Source organism: Euprymna scolopes, chromosome 22, assembly GCF_053919585.1.
Source record: "Euprymna scolopes isolate OS-2025 chromosome 22, ASM5391958v1, whole genome shotgun sequence".
In the NCBI taxonomy this organism is placed as follows: Eukaryota; Metazoa; Mollusca; class Cephalopoda; order Sepiida; family Sepiolidae; genus Euprymna; species Euprymna scolopes.
Genome location: NC_136503.1, coordinates 81,236,823 through 81,255,968, shown reverse-complemented (window position 1 = coordinate 81,255,968; position 19,146 = coordinate 81,236,823). Strand labels below are relative to the sequence as shown.

General features: G+C 35.5%; 1 protein-coding gene across 2 annotated transcripts in view; it reads right to left on the bottom strand.

Annotated features, from left to right (window-relative positions):
• Positions 1 to 19,146, bottom strand: part of LOC145243504 (FERM domain-containing protein 8-like) — a 218,103-nt gene that overhangs the window by 181,510 nt on the left and 17,447 nt on the right. The window lies entirely within an intron of this gene.

Here is a 19,146-nt window from a genome sequence, read left to right as displayed (position 1 = left end):
ATTCCGATTCCGATTAATCGTCCCACCACTAATCAACAGGGTTGATGTTGCCGGAATTTAAGTCCATTTTGCACACATCCTTACATCTGAGGAGTAGTCTACCGGTTGGTCTGCTGCCAGCTAAGAGCTCGCCATACAGGATGTCTTTGGGGATTCAGCCATCCTGTATGCGAACTACATGCCCTAGCCAGCGCAAACGTTTCTGGGAGAGGAGAGCAAACATGCTTGGAAAATTTGCTTTGGCAAGAATGTCTTTGTTCGAAACGTGGTCCTGCCATGTAATGCCTAAGATCTTTCTTAGGTAGTATCATCAATAATCTGTAAACGATGTCTAGGCTAGTTAGGACATGCTTTAAGATTAACCACAGAGAGAATTGCCAACCAAATGCTCCAACAGACTGCGATGGTAAAAGAGAAGGAGGACCAAAAATGAACTGGAAGCAGACAAGAGAGATTTGATTGCAATGAGGAGCTGGAGGGATGCTGTGGATCTGGCTTCAGATTGAAAACAATGATTTTGACTGCCTGATGCGGGAGTTCCTAATTTATTCCTATATCAATTGTTTTCTGAAAATCTTAATTATTCAATCCAGGAGAGTAAACTGTTGAGTGTATAAAAAACTGAAAATCCCACATAAGGTCAGATTATGCAAGAATATGAAAATTTCCATTAGAAGTCAAATTAGAGCTATGTGTACAGGAAGTCATATTAGGATAAGAAGTACACAGCAAAGAAGCTACAGAGTTGTTGGTCCTTGAAAGTTAAGCATCAATGTGATCGGATGCACTTATTGAAATTTTTATTAACCTTATTAGGTTTGGTCTGGTGGACGTAGTTCATCTGAATGTACTTGCTGTAAATTACAAGGGTATCAAATCCCAGAGCAAAATAATGGAGTTATTCGTTGTTCTTTTTTAATTGCTTCTATTATGCCAGTAACTGCTCCATTATGCCAAGAGAAAAGAAGAAACATAACCCTCCCTTCGACTCTCCATTCTCCTGAAAAAAAAATCATCTTAACGCAATATTTTACAGAAATATTATTTTTTTTAAATCATTTGTATTTCATAATGTTCTAAATTGTTAACATCATAAAAATGAGAAGCGGTTTGTTATATTATAGACTAGCAGAGAGACAGCGTTGCCCGGGATTGAATGATGATCAACGCACATATTTTTATCGTCATTGAAATCAGTGAACTCGCCTATTTTTCAATTAAATCAATTGATTGCCTGCTCTAGTTGGGGAATCATCGCGGTGCACTGGGAGGAAGATTCACATGCCTCCCCAATGTAATTTAGTTCACAAGATATTCTAGAACCTACTATTGATTTTATAAAAAAAAATTTTATATATATAATGGCTTGAATTAAAGTTTAAAATGCAAAATTCAAGTATCATGGTTCAATTGTGTTCTAAACAGAAACATTTATATCGAATGCACTCCTGTCATATCAAAGAACTTATTACTGATTTTATATGCCTGGCCTTACTGCTTGTGTGGCTTGAATTTAAGTTTAAAATAAAAAAAAAGTAAAGTATCATGGTTCAATTGTGCTTCAAACAGAAAAATTCATTTTGAAAGCGCCCTACTGTTGATTTTCAGGCCTTTCGGCTTGTGTAGTAATAAAACTCCTCAAATTCACTTGTAATGGCTGTGTAAGGTGTTAATTTTGTGTTAAAATCGCCTGTTCTTTCATCGGATTATTCTGATTATCAATACTTATTGAAGACATTCTGATACAAAAGCTATCTAAAAACACTGCCGGTCACATAAAGTACCTTTGTGTGAAATTTTATGAAGATCGGCCCAGCCATTTTAGAAAATGAATTCACACACACACAGACACACATGCACAAAGTTCCTTTTACATAATAGTAGAGATACAGAGCATCTGACATATGCATGTAGGTACAAGGCACCTTCAATAAATTTCCAGATGTTTTTTGTACAGGCATTTAAAATTGTCGTAGACTCTTGAAAATTTAGTATGTTATTGCTATACATCTTATGAGATGACTGACTAATTTTTATGATTTTGAGGTTCAAATGAACAGCTACAGCAGGGAATAAATCCTACTAAAACCTGATTGTCACAGCTGGTGTATTTCAAAAATGCAATCTGGACATGACACTTTGGAAAAACGATATACAATAAAATTCTGTTTTAAACTTGGAAAGAAAATGCCACAGAAACGTATGGAATGCTTCAGACTGTTTTGGGGCTATCTTACATGAATTGAGCATCAGTTTTTGAGTGGCATAAGAGATTCAAGGAAGACAGTCTGTGAGGAATGATGAGAAGTGTGGGAGGAGTAAAGAAGTCAGAACACCCGAGTTGATTGACCAAATAAAGAATTTATAATAACAATAAGTGCACAGTTTGATGTCAGTGTGGGAACTGTACACACAATTATTCATGAACAACTGAAAATGTAGAAGATTTGAAAAAAGTATGTCCCATGGGTGCTCAGAGAAGATAAGAAAGAAAGACGTTGTCATGACCAAGATGTAAACAGTCAGAGAAGTTAGATTTGCAAATTTGACATACATCAGAAAACATGAAGCATGTTGGTATGTAATTCTAAGAAAAACAAGTGAAGTATGCATGGTTCTCCGTGAGTGCACAGTGAACGAGGCATAAAAAAATGACTAAGTTCAGCAATAGCCCCCCCCCATTTAGCCCCAAAAGAAACGACTAAGTCCATCATTTGCCCCCTCCCATTTAGCCCCAAAAGTCCCTAAGGTCTTAACATATTTAAATTTGAGTTCAGCACCATGCAAAACTGCTAAATAGACATATACAGAAAATTTTGAACAAATATAGTAAAATAGTTCCAAAAATGGAGTGTTTTTATTAGCCCTAGTTATTGCAAAGTATAGACAAACAAAATTTTATAGAAATCAGTTAGTTACAACTTTTCAGAAAGTTTTATAAAAATCCAAGGCATCAATTTTTTTTTTAATAAGCACAAAAGTGTCAATTTTAGCTATTTTAACCCGAAAAACACCCCTAGGAAGCAACTGGAGTTTTCCCGGAAAATCCGTTGTTACTTTTTTACTCATATCATGTTTAATGTTTGCACAAAATTTAAAATAATTCCAAGGCATAGTTATGTAGAGAAGGGTGGGCAGACAAACGAACAAAGGTGAATTTAAAGATCCAGCCTCCTTCTGTCGGGGACCAATTCTTTCTTTTCCTCTGCTTGAAGCATCTCCAACTTGAACAAACTGATAAGAAAAAAAATAAAAAATAAAAGCAATTCTTACAGCTACCTACCTAGAAAAGGGACCTATTAAACTTGACATTGATACTGGGTTAAAAAGAGAGAGAAAAGATAATGAAATACCATGTTACAACATGAAAAGAAACTGGAATCTTAGGAAAATCTCCATTCTAGTAATTATAGGAGCAACTAGACCCATGAAAAAGAATTTCAAAAACTAACTGGTAAATATACCCAGTGAACCAAGTGCAAGAGAGATACAACCAACTGCACTAAAAAGAACAGTTAAGAATCTTAAAAAGATCGGGTGAATGCCTGGTATGTGGATGTCACTCAAATGATTTTTGGTGTTAGGAGAAAATTTGGGAGGTAGGTGACCCTGATCGCATAGAGTTTAGTTTATTGGAAAGTTCTTCTCTGCTTCATTCTTCTTTCCGTAGCCATCTCAAGCTGTTTTCGTGACTTTCTTCTGTTTTCATAAGAATGAAAACAATAACTTATTCAGTGACAAGGAATATGGTTTCTGTCCTGAAAGATCTACAGCTGATGTGCTGTGTGTAATTTCATATAGGATCAGTGAATCTATTAACGGGAGTTTCGTAATAGCTTTTGACATATCAAAGATATTTGACAGGGTTTAGCATAACGGTCTACTACACAAGATTTCTAATGATGGAATATTTGGAAATATCTTCTCAACTATAGAATCTTCTCTCTGAAAGTTTTTTTACAAGTAGTCATTGATGGGTAGAAGTCTGAAACACAAGGATCCCAGACCCAACTCTCTTCCTTACCTTCATCAATGATCTCCCAAATCATATTCCAAGATCCTTTCGGCGAAATATATGCAAAAGACACTACCATGTATGGCTACACTTCAAAAGCCAACAACGACCAATATCTCTCTGAGTCTCTTTCCTCAGACCTTGAGCACATGGTGCAATGGGGTAAAAGGTGGCTGGTTAATTTTAATGCATCAAAATCCAAGCTTCTATCTTTTCACCATAAATGCTCTGATCCCCACTTTACCCAATTGACATGATTGGCTCTCATCTCAAAGAAGCTCCCTGCTTTGAGAAGCTTCTAGGTGTGACTTTCCCTGCTAGCCTGAAATGAAAGACATAACAAATCCGTTGTCAAAGTCACCGCAAAAATTGTTGCATTATTCTATTGTTCTAGTAGGTATCTCACTCCCGATGCAATCCTCTACCTGTATAAAAGCTAGATACGTTTTAAAACTAAAGTACTGTTGCCACATCTAGGCAGGAGCTGCACGAAGCATCCTATCTTGCCTTCACAGATTTCAAAACTGGCTTCAAAACTTAGTAGGTTGGTTGGTTGTTTTTGTTTCACAGCATATCAACTCTTTTCGGGTTATTTAATGCCAAATTCAAAGATTTTGAAGAAAAAATTTTTAATAGGATATATTTGTTGTTTTCAAGTCGGTTTCTAGTTAACCCATAGTTGGGACCCTAACACGTACTACCACTCTGGGTTAGAGTGGACCTGGGAGCAATGGTAATTAAAGGGTGGCTCCACACTCCCCAAAGCCTAGAAGCTGGGCCTCACCACTGGATATAGTTTAAGGTCATATCCAGGGCCAAACCTAGTAGGAGATGCTCTTTTGTCTTCCTTGCAACATCTTTCCTACAGAAGAGATGTTTCAAGCCTGTCCCTGCTCTATCATTATTTTCATAATAAATGCTCAAGCTTCAATCTTTGGTCCTCCCTCTTACCAAACTTTTAGAAAAAAACACTCATCTAACTACAACCACTATGAACAATTTATCTTACTCCCTATCTATGCCTAAATTTAAATGCAAATTCTGTGAACAAAGCTTCTTTTCTAGAGCTGCCTGCCTGTGGAACTCAGTTCTGCTGGTCTGCTTTCCAGTGTAAAAGAAAAACAAAAAGTTTTAGTAGAAAGTTAGGCTTGAACTCCAAAGCCTTGACACGAAGGTGGAAACGAAATAGAAAAAACCCTGAGACCTAACCATCTCGGCCACAAGGGGAGAGAAAGTGATAAGCATCTTAAGTTAACGTTTATAAAGTGAAATTGACAGGTGCGAGAAAATTGTGTGATGTTTGACCTAGTTTTGTGCTGCAAGCCAGTTTCTGTTTCCCCCACCCCATCATTCAGTTTTTTTTTATACTGAAAAACGTAACGAAGACGAAAATATCGCATAAAAGTCCGGCAAATTAAAGATAGCCACGACCCCCGTTCTTAAGTCATAGATATTATGATTTAGGTAGCATATAAAAAGGTTTAACAAGGAGTGAGCTGACCGAGAAGCCCAGCAAAAAAAGCGTTTGGTGGACATACACAAAAATGCACAAACACACACACACATTTTCGCTTTTATATATACAGATAAATGATTCCCTTGAAATAAAAAAGAAACAAAATTGCTACTAACAACTATACAGAACAATGCAATTAAAATGAACCATGTCAAAGCTAAAGTATACACAAGCCATGAAACCAGTAAATGTACTCTTATTTTCTTCCGTTTCTTCTAGAATCATACATTTAACGGTTGCAAATATTCATAAGTGGTGCAATGAAACTGACAGGATTTGAACGTGGCACTCCAGGCGGTTATTCATTTCACTTCCCCAAAATACAATTTAACACCAATCAATTTTGTTTAAATCAAAATTGATGAGATTTTTCAAGAGTCCCGATTCTACAATTGAACTTCCTTGCACCTTCTTCTCTTAATATTTTTGGTTTGTTTTAAAAGACTGGGAGTTTGAACTACTGCATCAATTTATTAAAAAAAATAATAAATAAATGAAAAATATACAGTTTTAAATACCAACAATAATCTTGCTAAGTGATGTTAAGACACTTTCAACTTCCTTGACAATTTTAGGGATGTACTTTGTGCAATGCAAATCACAGCTGACAGGGATGCCCATGTTATTTTCACAGGAAGAGTTTTTGATATTAAGGTTGTAGAAGAAGGGAGATAACATTTTGATAACAATTAAAAAAAAAAAAATTGGGGTGATTCTCCACAATAGTCTGTTAAAGCATGAAAAAAATACACAACAAATAAATGTTACCAAAAGTAAGCTAACTTACTCTTCTACTTTCCTTGATAAACTTCTTTTTGTGTTTTAACTTATTTTAAAGTGTTTTCTTACTTTAAAATAAAGATGGTGTGAAGCCTGTAGAGTTAGAACAAAAAATAAAATGATGGTCTCATTAAAACAATAGTTGAGCCTTGATAATCGAAAATTAAAAAAAAAAATAATACTGATAGAACATTACATTTTTGTATGATTTTTACTGGATGTGTATTTTACACTAACCTTATTTTTAAGTAAAAAAAAAAAAACTACTTTAAAATAAGTTAAAACACAAAATGAAACTTATTTTAGTAAGTAGAAGAATAGCTTATCTTGCCTTTGATAACATTTATTGTGTATTTATTTTTTCACCCATTTTTTTGCTCTATTATTAGCTACTTTGGAAAATCACCCAAAATTTTAATATTGATGGCAAACTCCCAACATGTCAAGTTTTAGCAGCAAGTATAAGAAAACCCGTATAAGCGAGATAAAGGGAAAAAAAAATAAGGAATCTGCTTTGGTTGTGGTCTGACAAGGAAATATCAAACCAAGCAGAACCGCAAGAAACATATCAGAAGAATCGATGTTCTTATCTGATAAGTAAAAAGGGTAGCGGGTGAAGTGTCGTAATCTAGGCCACAGATTAGAACAATCTTATGAAAGAGTTCATGAGAAGAAAAAAGATAGCTATTCAAAGAAGAAAAAAAAAAATTTTTAAATATTAACTCTTTGAATCTATATTATACTAGCAAGGGTGCCCAGCGTAGCCCGGGTATTTGGAAAAAAAAAGTGTTAGTAGGTAGGCAGACTTGAACCTGTGACGTGAAGGCAAAAAAGAAAGTGAAAGGAAAGCTGAGATCTTACCGCTACGCTATGGCGCAAGAGGAAGTGAAAAGCATTCAAATTTATCGATGTCAATCAAAAAGTTGACTTGAAGTGAATAAGTTAAGAATCACACATTTAGCTGAAACCACTGTCAAAAATTTTCCCCACTCTTTAACTGTACCAAAACCAAAACGTAGATTCCATGAACAAAGCTTCTTTCTTAGAAGTGCATGCCAGTGGAACTCTCTTCCGTCTGCTTGTTTCCCACCTGACTACAACTTGGATGTCTTCAAGTCCAACATAAACAAATTCCTGATGAACCGCCCCCTTAAGTAAGACACTTTATCAAATCTCCAATACTAACGATTATTATGACACATAAGCCGTTCTATATAAGTTATCAAATTTATCAAATTTTCATTACTAATGATTACTATATTGTCCAATGTCTACTGTACACTCTTTAACCTGCATCCTTGAGTGGCCTCTTGGCCTTGATAAGTGGTGATGCCTATGTAAAAAAAAAAAAAAAATCCCATTTATTACTGTACACGCAATAATAACCCTTATCCCCGAGTGGCTTCCTGGCCTTGATAAGTGGTGACTTCCACGTAAAAACAGAAAAAAATAAATAAAGGTGCAGAAACGAAGGTTGGCTGCAGGCCAGTTTCTGCCGTATTTTGCTTCCCCACAATGTTGGGAAAAACCAGCCCCCCCTCCTCCAAAAAAGGGGGGAGGTTCTCCAAATGAACAGCAATTATTTGATATGAAGGGTGTCCCCAACATCAATCAAAGCTAATTCTGTTTCTGGAGGTCAGAAAGCAAGGCAGCCTACTTCACTCCGATTAGTTTCGGTTTTATACAAAAAAGACAAACAAACATGCGAAAGGATGGGATAGAGGGAATTTTATAAAAGTAAATCAAAATAAATGTAGAGACGACGTCTGTTCGCAAATCGTAGATATTATAATCTAGGGAGTATATAAAAAGTTGTAAAAATTAGGAACATGATTGAGAACCCCCAACCTCGGAAAAAGCCTTTCTTGGACATACAAAAACATGCACGCCACTTTTGCCTTTTATATATAGAGATTTTCTTTAGTCTGCCTGTCTGTCCATTCCACTTTTTCTCGGAAGCTACTATTGTTATGATAATGTGCAGTGAACAAAGTATTACGATATCTGTTTGATGCACAGTTAGAGATTAATAAGGATTAGTATATAAGTTTCACTTATTCTCGAAAACTACTGAGCCGATCTTGCTGAAATTTTGTATGAACCTTTGTTATGATAAGGTGCAGCGAACAAAGTATTATGGTATCCGTTCCGAGCAGTTAAATCAATGTTTACTTTTAGAGAACATGGCAGCAAAACCCAACAGCTGAAGTAACCAGAAAGGGTGATCAGAGTTATCTAGTGTTTCAAGTCATCCGTCACTTTCCCGAACTATAAAATAAAACTAAAATGCTCATTGTTATTAAAAATTACATTACTTTTTTGTCACCATCCATTCATTTTTTTTTTTTTTAATAATTCGCTAGAGACAAGGTGTAAAACTACTTGATGTAAAGAGCAAACAAGAACGAAAGCTGATTATCTCAAAGACAGGAGGTGCCTATTGACCCTAAAAAGATCAAAGCTGTAGATAGAATGAAAACAGTATGCAGAAAGAGAGTTCCACAACCTTGCAGTTCTTGGAAAGAAGATACTGGAATAGGAAGCTGTATTACAATGAGGTATTAAAACAGTGAATTGATGAAGACCAGGAGTTAAATGAGTTGGGGCAAAGGAAACAGCGAATGGATCAGATAATTCTGAAAAACACATGCCGTAATAGTATTTCCAAAAAATACTGAGACTAGAAACATCACATCTGTGAAAAAGAGATTGCAAAGGTGAGGCTAATCAAAATACAGATACGTTTTTGCAATTTATCAATAATCTCCAAATGGAACAGAGACTCACTAGCCTAAATATGACAACAATACCCCATATATGGTCTGATAGTAGATTTGTAGTCTAAGGTGTTTCGAGTGATAAAGAGAACTGATTTCATGAGAAGCAGAAAGAGCAATAGATCTAATATATGAACTCCAAAAGAGATTTGATGAAAAAGAAAAACCAAAAAATTTTTAACTCAATTTCTCATTGAGAGCAGAACCATCCAAAAGAATCTCGGGAAGAAAAGGGACACGCCTATGATTGAAAGACAGGGGCTGAGTCAAACGAAACAAGTCATTTCTTATTCCAAACCATAACTGAACTCAGGTCAACTTCTAGATCTAGCGCCCTTTAGATTTTAGATTGCATAAATCGAATGATTCTATTTTTGGCATTGGCTTCTCTGATATCTTTCTAGTTAAAATTCTTTTAGGAAAAAGATTGGGTGTTTTTACAGAAGGGACCACATGAAGGTTACCAACATCCTAAGTAAAAGTGTTTCTATGGAATAAACTTGACCATTACCTACCTGCTGCCATTACTGAAGAGAAGAGCATTACTACTGTCAACCAAAGAAAGAATCTATCAGTCATGTATACAGTCTTGTAAAACCTGGTTAGTGACGATTGAGGACATGTGTTGCATGGAGAGAAATGAAATGAGAATGATATGACGCGTGTGCAATGTAAGTCTAAAATACCGATGACCTCAGATGAGGATTAAATTTGAACAGTATAGGGAGATGTGTGCAGAACAGGCAACTTCAATAGCATAGCCATGTTGAAAAAAATGGATAAGCTATTGGGTTAGTAGATGTAGAACAGTTGAGATAGCAGGGTCAGTTGACAGAGGTAGGTCAAAGAAAAGATAAAAGGAAGTGATAAGGATGGACTTGTGATCTGGCCAGAGATAGGTTAGTTTAGAAGTCAATTTCTAAAAGTCGTCCAATAGATGCCAGCATATAAAATGGACCTTAAATAGAAGATAAAGTATCACAGGTAAATGAACAGGGCCTCATAGAGATGCATGAATGAATCTAAATAAGAATCTGCTCTTCAAAACTGAAGTGATCAGATTGATTTTACCAATTACGTATGGCAAATTAAGGCACGTTACAACAATTCTCTATTCATGTGATATTTAGGCACATCATTCAAGCAACCTGGGATTTTTAGGTCAAGAACAAGAAACAGACATTTTTTTTTTAGACAGCAAGAATATAAAAAAAAAACCTTAACTTAAAAAATATATTTGTTAACATAAAAACAAAAACAAAAATAAAACGCTAAATATTTATAATTTTTAAAAAGTAAATAAACATTTATTTTTAACTTAAAAACTATCTTTTTTGTTTGACTTATTTTTTAAAATTTAGTCTGAAAAACAAAAAAAAATTGTTTATTTTTTTATAAAGATTTTTAATAGTAAAAAAACAAAAAAAAAACAGCATGTCAGTGCGACTAAATTAAAATCGGTTGCTTCTTGTTGTTCTTGACCAAAGAATCTCAGATTGCTCAAATTACGTGCCTAAAATTCAAACAAATAGAGAATCAACAGGAGAGTTGTCGTACATTTGTCATGCTTTAATTTGTCATACATCATTAGTAAAACCCTCTAACGGGCAAGTAGAGCCTTTTTTCCGGGATGCTTATACACATCTAAAACAAACAAAAATAAACAAACATGGAATAACTCGAATGACTATTCAACAAAGAATTAACATTATTTCTTCATTCAAAATTTGATCTGAAAATTAAAAACTGAAGAATTCTGCAAAATTCTACTGACCCGTCCATCTTCATAATAGGCAAATATTCTAATTTTTGCTCAAATAAAAAGCACAGACATATTCATTCATAAATATATTCAAACAATGCATGTTTTGTGTATAAGAGTAAGGAAAGAGGACAGACGTTGGCTTGATGTAGTTAAGAAAGAACTATCTATGAGTTAAAAAAAGATTTTTTTTTTTTTAAGAAAAAAAGTAAATAACATTTTTTTTTTTTTACATAGGCGACACCACTTATCAAGGCCGATAGGCCACTCAAGGATAAGGGTTAAAGAGTGTACAGTAGTCAAAAGGACAATATAGTAATCGATAGTAATGGAAGTTCGGTAAATTTGTTAACTTAAGTGGAACGGCTCATCAGAAACTTGTTCACGTTGGACTTGAAGACAACCATATTATAGACAGCTGGAAAGCAGGAAAACGGAAGACAATTCCACAGGCGTGCAGTTCTAAGAAAGAAGCTTTGATCATGGAATCTATGTTTAGGTTTAGGCACAGATAAAGAGTGGGGGAAATTATTGATAATGTTTTCAGCTAGCCGAGTGTTTCTTGTGAAAGTTTGGCGAGGGGGGGACCATAGATTGAAGCTCAGTCGAACACTTTCCATGAAAATAATGATAAAGCAGAGACAAACTTGCAACATCTCTTCTGTGAGATAGAGGTTGCAGCGAAGAGAAAAGGATATCTCCCACCAGGCCACAAAGTCTATTTTGAACCCTATCAAGGCAGGACAAGTCTTTTCTAGCAGCTCCTGCCCATATGTGGCAACAGTATTCCATTCTTGGACATATTTGGCTCTTATATAGATAGAGAATTGCATCAGCAGTGAGATATCTACTGGAAGGATCCGACCATTTTTTCAGCAGCCTTGGCAACAGATTTGATGTACGTATTCCATTTCAGATCAGGAGTAAAGGTCAAGCCCAGAAGCCTGTCAAAACTTGAGGCCTCCCCAAAACGAGAGCCATTCATTTCAATTGATGCAAGATGGGGATCAGAACATTGATGATGTAAAGATAGAAGCTTGGTTTTAGATGCATTAAAAGTAACCAGCCACTCCTTTCCCCATTGTACAACATGATCAAGATCAGAGGAGAGAGAATCGGAGAGAACTTGCTCGTTTCTGTCTTAGATGTGCTACCATAGATGGTAGTGTCGTCAGCAAAAATGTCTACGAATGATGTAAGGATGTGATTTGGAAGATCATTAATGTAGATCAGGAAAAGAGTTGGGCCCAGGATGGACCCCTGAGGGACTCCAGCATTTATACTGTGAGCTTCTGATTTTTGCCCATCAACTACTACTCTTATGAACCTATCAGAGAGAAATGATTTAATAATTGAGAAGACATTTCCAGCTATACCATAGCTGGAGATCTTGTGAAGTAAACCATTATGCCATACCCTATCAAAGGCCTTTGATATGTCAAGAGCAATTGTCCTAGAAAGGTTGCCTCTGTCGAGAGATTCACTAATCCTATGAGATATAACTGTAAGCACATCTGCTGTAGATCTAGCAGAACGGAAACCATATTGTGTGTCACTAAGAAGGTTATTTTTGCTGAGATGGTTGATTACTTCTATTTATTTCGAGATGTGTATAACTAACTTCCTAAAAGACTTTCAAGGGTTCATTATATTATCTACCTCCTTATCAATAGGTTAGACACAAGGAAACTAGCTCACTATGATAGGCGCATTTGAGCCTACTGCTAAAAAAAAAAAAAAAAAATGCCTGAGCAGATCTGTAAACACATTCCCTGGTCTGTGCACTTTTTTTTATATAGGAGTCACTACTCATCAAGATTGAAGCTCAGTCGAGCACTTACCATGAAAATAATGATAGAGCAGAGACAAGCTCGCAACATCTCTTCTTTAGGAAAGAGGTTGCAAAGAAGAAAAAAGTGCATCTCCTACTAGGTTTTGAACTTTGTCAAGGCAGGATAGGGTGTCCAAGCGGCTCACACCGAAATGTATTGTTTTCACTGGTCACCAGAATACATTGGATTATAAAGACTTTAATATCATGAAAACTATTTGTCGGCGATAATTTTAAAAATGATATTCACTCAAAACAAACCTGAATAACTAAAAAATCAACCTTTTAATACTCTAGCGCCCACGAAACTTGACGATTGCTTATTAAAATAAAAAAGGAGAAAGAAATGGCGCTTTTATACTATTGGGACGAAATACTAAATTTCACATGAATACAATGTATTCCTCGTACTTTTAAGATAATTATATCTAAAAATTACGAAAATCGATGAGGTAGAAAATGATTTATTAATTAAAAAAATAAAAAATAGACTTTGATAAAAACGATTATAAGACACAGGAGAGTTCAAAAGAGGGGGGGGGGCATTTTCCGTTTTGATTAAAACAAGATGGCGGCAATTTTTCACCTGCTAACATAATTAAAGCGGTTTTGTTTAATAATTTAGTCATATTCAGTTAATTTCAACTACATGATTTGGAAGCTGCCCTTGTAACTTATTAGAATTGACAAAAAAAAAATCAGTTGAAACCATTGTTTTTTGTTTTTTTTAATCCGAAAACTCCATTTATTGACTATAAAATCTCGTCCCAATTCTGTAGAAGTGACAAAAAAATTTATCCGGACAAAACCTTTGAAAATCTCGGGTGACGAAACTTGAAGATAGCAATAACTATTTGTATAAAATAATCGGAAATGGTCAAATTTCAAGCCAAATTAAATAAATAAATAAATAAAGATGCCAAAGTGGCTGAATTCGTGAACTTAGGGAGCGCCTAGTTTTTCTTATTTATTATAGCTTTATTTCGGCTTGTTTGGATTGTTTTGTTTTTGTTTATTGGATTGATATTTTTTTTTTATTTTGGCTTGAATTTTACGAATTATTTTGTTATTATATGATTTTTTAAAATACATATCGGGATCAGGAGGAGAAATGAAATGGTCTCATGTCGATGAGAATATATATAGAGAAGCTTATAACATGAAAAGTTATGCAGTGATAATGGTTGAAATCGCCCTAAACTCTAGACCCAAAACTGAAGAGCCAGTGCTCAAAACAACGAGATATTATAAAAAGACTGACTGGGAAGCCATCAGGGAACTAATCAGAGATGCCCCATGGAGAAATATTTTTTCTCTCCCTGCTGAACAGTGTGCAAACGAGACCACTGACTGGTTCAAAACTGCAATCAAAGCGCATGTTCCCATGCGGAAATTTTATAGTAAGCCCCACTCTCCCCAATGGTTTACGTCGACTTGCACAACTGCCATTGCTCAAAAGCAGCATGCATACCGTAGGTTTAACCGACATAAGTCCAGTTCAAACAGACTGAAGTATATAGAAGCTAGAAATAACGTTAAGAAAGAAATAGCGACAGCTAAGAGAGAATTTGCGGAAACCACTAAAAAGCGCATCGAAGCACAAAAACTAGGAACTCGAGACTTCTGGAAAATCTACAACAGTGTAGTAAATAATGGGCAATCAACAATTCCCCCACTAACCAACAATCACGAAGTTGTCTCCTCAGCAACCGACAAGGCTAACATGCTTGCCAGTCGGTTTGCCTCAAACTCCACACTGGACCCTTCCAACCACCCCCTACCTGACTTTCCTATGCGGACAGACGCCACGCTAGACGATCTGAAAACCACCCCTGCTCAGGTGCATGCTATCATAAAAAACCTTGACACTTCAAAAGCATGTGGACCCGATCTTATCCCAGCTGTGCTATTAAAAAAGTGCTCAGCCGAAGTAGCTCCAGTTCTCTCCAAACTCTACAACAAATGCCTTAATGAAGCTTGCTTTCCGGGCTGTTGGAAAACTGCTTCTGTTGTACCAGTATTCAAGAATTCTGGTGAAATCACTGACCCATCAAATTATCGCCCCATTAGCCTCCTCCCACTTTTTGCCAAAATATTTGAGACCTTAATTAACCATGCTCTAGTCCATCACCTTACAGATGCTAAACTTCTGACTGACCAACAATATGGATTTAAACAAGCCCGTTCCACAGCAGACATCCTAACTGTAATCTCTGAACGTATATACCATTCACTGGACAAAGCGGGGGAGGGCAGAGCGGTAGCTCTAGATATATCTAAGGCTTTTGACAGGGTATGGCATGAGGGTCTCCTCAGGAAGATTAGATCATACGGTATCACTGGTAGAATACTTAACATAATTAAATCCTTCTTAGATAAGAGAAAAATCCAGGTTGTCCTCGACGGTCGAACATCTAAACAATATGATATAAATGCGGGGGTGCCCCAGGGTTCTATCCTTGGACCTCTATTGTTCCTGATATTCATAAATGACCTCCCCGACAAAATTGCCTCCGAGATGGGTATATATGCTGATGACACTACATTCTATGGCAGGCACGACAGGAAGACGAATGAACACATTTCTAAAGAAATGGCAGAAACACTAGAGGAAGACCTCCAATCTGCGGTGGAATGGGGACAAAAGTGATTGGTCGCGTTCAATGCTGCCAAGACTAAACTAGATTCATTCAATAATTACAAGAAACCCTCTCTACCACCTATAGCAATGGCCAACGACTCTTTATCTGAGAGTACATCTTTCAAACTCCTTGGCCTAACGTTCACAAGAAACATGAGTTGGAACAATTACATTGAAGGCATTGCCAGGGCCGCTGCAAGAAAGGTGGGCTCTTTCTACCGTGCTAGACAACTACTAACACCCGAAAGTATCCTGTACCTCTATAAGGCCACCATTCGTCCATGTATGGAGTATTGCTGTCACATCTGGGCTGGTGCATCTGCTACTAGTCTCTCGCTCCTTGACAAGGTTCAAAAGAGAGTCGCAAACCTGATAGGCCCTGAACTGGCATCTAAGCTTCAGCCTCTGTCCTATCGACGAAATGTTGCATCCCTTTGCCTTTTCTACAAGTATTTTAGTGGTGAATGCTCTGACGAACTGCAATGACTTGTGCCCCCACGACGTGAGCACCCTCGACAAACCCGACAGGCTGCTAAATCCCACCCCCACACTGTAGAGATCCCTAGATGTAAAAGATCTTTTTACTCCAATAGTTGCTTCCCCAGAACCGCTAGACTCTGGAATTCCATTCCAGGTCCCTGCTTCCCCAACAGTACTGACGTGCAGAAGTTCAAGTGTAACGTGAACCGACATCTTGCTGCCCAAATCCCTACATAGTACCCCAGTAGTTGTTGCCCCTGATAGTAGCCCCCTACACCAAAGTGGCAAGGTGAAAATGTAATAAAAAAAAAAAATTTTTTTAAAGTGAAAAAATATTAGATAATTTTGAAACATTTTTAGAGCATGTGCATGAAAAATATGGTAATTTAAAAAAATCCCCAATAAGCTTGGGGGGGGGGGACATGTTTTGAACAATTGAAATTTAATTTTTTTTTTTTATTTTTGAATAAAAATAATTATTAAAACAAAAACAGTAGTGTTCTCGTCGAGTAGTTTTTATTTTATTCAAGAAAATAAAAGCTATATGCACTTATTGAGCCATGCTGAAATAATGACATTATTTAGAAAACCATTCTAAACATGGGGACGGGAAGATGTTGTGTACCTGTTCTGTACTTTCACCTAACAATTTAATAAAAACAGGTATCGTAAAACTTTAATTAAACATGAAAATACTATTTAAAAATAGCGCGGATCAATAAGCGCACTAGCAACAAATAACATTTCACTGTGTTTCCATCGATGACATTCCATGAGAGATAAGTACACGCTAAAGCTTTTTGTTTATCGTCACAAGTGTTAAATTGGACTTGCACCAATTTTCCTGTTAATAATTACCTATAACTATAGTCCCCGGCAAAATATATATATATATATATATATATATATATATATATCCATCCAAAAAACAGAAAAAAAAATCATAATAAAATAATTCGTAAAGCGCAAAGTTCAAGCCAAAATAAATAAATTAAAAAAAAACAAAAAAAAACTAGGCCACACACGCAAAAATTCTTTCCTTGTAAAAAATAATAATTGCTCCCTAAGTCGAACTGCGTACAACATCGGCGCCGATGCGTGCATATTTTCCTAAAGGGTTAGCACTCGTGTACGTCAGCCCAACATAAATCGATCACCCATTTTGTGATTTGAAACGGAAAACATTTTGTAGAATAATGAAGAAAGTGTTCGTTTTGTTTTCAGTTCATTTTCATATCGACGTTTAACATCAACAAGCCGTGTCCCGTATGCCCGAAAACGTGTTATTCAATACGTAATGTATAGATATTTAACGTACTTATCACTAGATTTTAACTCAAAAAGATTCCTAATGTAATAATATATTAAAAACATTTTTAATGGTTACACATTTGGTTTTTATCGTAATAAAGTCACGCCGCGATTTAGTTACGTTGCCTCTCCGACCTTCTTCAGGTGTATCTTGTCGAATTCGAGTAGTCCGAAATCCAAGTAATATGAATAATCAATCCTCATCTCAAAAATTCAGAAACAATAAATACTTTGAAAAAATTAATTTATTTATTTAAATGTGTCCAACTGTGAAATTCTGACTTTTTTAAAAAAATTTATACACGAGTCAGTGAGTGCGCATTAAAAAAAAAAATGGCTACGTTAGTTCCAAAATATAAACAGTAAACATTGTTTTGGTTTCTAATCATTATTTTTTCGTACGGTGAATATTAAAAAGTCATCGGGCTTTTATTTAATATTTCTTCTGAATGACCCAAAAATTATTAACCTTTTTTCAAGTCAAATAAAGGGTAAGGATCATTTTAGTTATTGAATTAAAGGACCCTATATTGTTGACATATTCACCTGATGGTAAATATGCTATTCATAGTTTTAAATAGACATAAGTCCTCGGCCAAAAATCACCGTTAAAAAAATCGTCCGCGTATATAAAACTTAAAAATCGAATCAGAAACTCGAAAAGAAAATGAAACTTTATTTTTATTATTACCAGAAAAGACCGAGGATGCACCATTCCCAGCTTTAAAAAAGACGAAAATTATAAATAAAAGAGAGAACGAACCTAAACTACGTCGGGGGGGGGGGTGCATTTATTACTATAGACAAAAAAATGTATATATATATATATATATATATATATATATATATTTATATATATATATATATATATATATATAAGTATCAAAGACAAGATAAGTTACTCTTCAACCAAGCTGAATAAGTTTTGTGTGTGTGTATGGTTTAACTGATTTTAAAGCGTTTATTATTATTATTATTATTATTATTATTATTAAGTTTTAAACGCAAGTAGTGCCAAGTTGCTAGGTTCGAATGACAAGATAGTGGACATGAGGTTGTCATGTTTACGGTCTCGATAATCGCGCGAAAAATAAACAAAATACAAATGTCGCGGTGGCAGTTATTGCGTAGGTTTTTATCAAAAATATGCGCGCTTGCGCGTACAGAAATGGTCACCACTGATAACATACAGAATTACATGGCTTAATATTTGGAAAACTACTTGTTTTTCATCTAATCTTTGTCGAAAAACTTTCGACAATACTACACTGTGACAAGGCAGTTTGGTACGCTAGTACACATTTAACAGCATTCGTTCATGCTCGCGCCTAGCGTAAACGAAGGCTAGGCTGTGAAATGGAAACTAGTTCCAGGGTTCAGGCAAAAGAAATCAAACAAAAAACTTTTTAGCCAATAAACACACAAAAAATTGCCCCCTCTCTCAGGTGGCCAGAAAGTGGGTACTCATTTTAACTAAAATTTAAATGGAAAAGTGATCACCCACTTTTTGAAAAATTTCTTCGTATCATGCAAATTATTTTTTGTGACGGAAACGGTTTGCACATTCGTTTTTAGCACACTGAAATTTATCAAAAAAATATTTTGTTCTATACGAAAGTGAGAGTAAAATAATACCAGTTTTTATGTTACACCACAGTGTTTTTCTGTTTTTTTGTTTGGTACTAGTGCAGAAAGTGATCCGGACGTAAATAATAACGTTATTATTTAAAAAGCCATTCTTAACATGTGGAGGGGAGGGTGTTTTGTAGTTATTCTACTTCAACCTTACAATTGAATAAAACAAATATATCATAAAACTTTAATTAAACTTGGAAATACGATTTTAAAAATAGCGCGGATCACTCTCTGCACTAGCACCTTTTGTTTTTAGAAAACGTTCTCGATTAATAATAATTAATAATAGGAAATTCATATTAAATAATAGTAATACAAATGGAGAAAAAATATTAAACAACAAAAAAATATTAATGAAAGACAGAAAGTTAAAAACAATTTCATTCAATCGCGCATGT